The sequence below is a fragment of the Brassica oleracea genome, unplaced genomic scaffold (assembly GCF_000695525.1).
Source record: "Brassica oleracea var. oleracea cultivar TO1000 unplaced genomic scaffold, BOL UnpScaffold01051, whole genome shotgun sequence".
Taxonomy (NCBI): domain Eukaryota; kingdom Viridiplantae; phylum Streptophyta; class Magnoliopsida; order Brassicales; family Brassicaceae; genus Brassica; species Brassica oleracea.
The window spans coordinates 26,598-27,500 of record NW_013617621.1 but is presented as its reverse complement, the minus strand read 5'-3'; the positions used below and the strand labels follow the sequence as shown (position 1 = coordinate 27,500).

The 903-nt window shown below is 34.6% G+C and overlaps 1 long non-coding RNA gene across 2 annotated transcripts in view; it reads left to right on the top strand.

Moving 5' to 3' along the window:
* The window catches only part of LOC106320755, a 1,685-nt gene extending 843 nt beyond the window's left edge, over nucleotides 1-842 (top strand). For both annotated transcript variants that reach the window (XR_001265908.1, XR_001265909.1), the window contains exons 2-4: nucleotides 1-39; nucleotides 123-297; nucleotides 514-842. The exon at nucleotides 1-39 is cut by the window's left edge. This is a non-coding gene — a long non-coding RNA (uncharacterized LOC106320755). The remainder of the gene's footprint in view (nucleotides 40-122; nucleotides 298-513) is intronic.
* Nucleotides 843-903: the final 61 nt, after the last annotated feature.

Here is a 903-nt window from a genome sequence, read left to right as displayed (position 1 = left end):
TCGTTAACAGACATCTCTTCCCTTATATTCATATTCATAGTAATCACATTTTCTCATCATTCCAATATCAAAAGATTCCAACTTTGCTAGAAGAAATCTGATCTTTGTGATGTAATTTGCAGAGTTCGCTAAGGAAGAAGGAGGACTATCTGCAGATGTGATTAAAAGAGCATTCAAAGAAACTGAAGAGGATTTTTGTAATATGTAAGGTTGCTGCAACGTTATCTACTGATCATAACGTTGCTGTTGAGGAAGTGAGAAAGGAGGTTAAGGTTATCTTCGATGCTTACCTCAAACGTAAGTTAGCTTGAATCTTTTCTCTTTAAGATCAAGCTTTTAATGATTGTGTATTGTGTTTAATGAGACAGAACATAGGTTACATGATCATAGCTTACAGTGTGTATATTGCTTCTGTGTCTTGTGTGTTTGCAATAGCTTATTGTGTGTATATTGCTTCTGTGTGTTGTGTGTATTGTGTGTATATTCACTCAGACTCGTCTCTTGCTTTTGCAGGTGGAGCCAAGACACAACTAAAAGGACAGTAGCATGTGACACAAATGAACAAAAAGACAGTAGCATGTGACAACAAACGCAAGTGGAAGACAGTAGCATTTCTTTATAAGCTTGTTTCCTTCTCCTTTTCGAAACAGAGAACACATGTTACGTGACATAAAGCTTGTGTAGTTCTCTTAGCTGTGTTTCAGAAATATTTTCTTTATAAGTAAATCGTATGGCCATTTGTTCCAGCAAACCCCATTTGCTTCTCTTCATCTTCTGAAATTTTGTATCTTTTAAGTTTTTTTGTATCTCTTCATCTTCTCAAATCATTTTATCTCACCACATTTCTTTCTTTAAATTCAGCATAATACCAAGATTAAATGGCTTCTTTTTCTGATAATAATA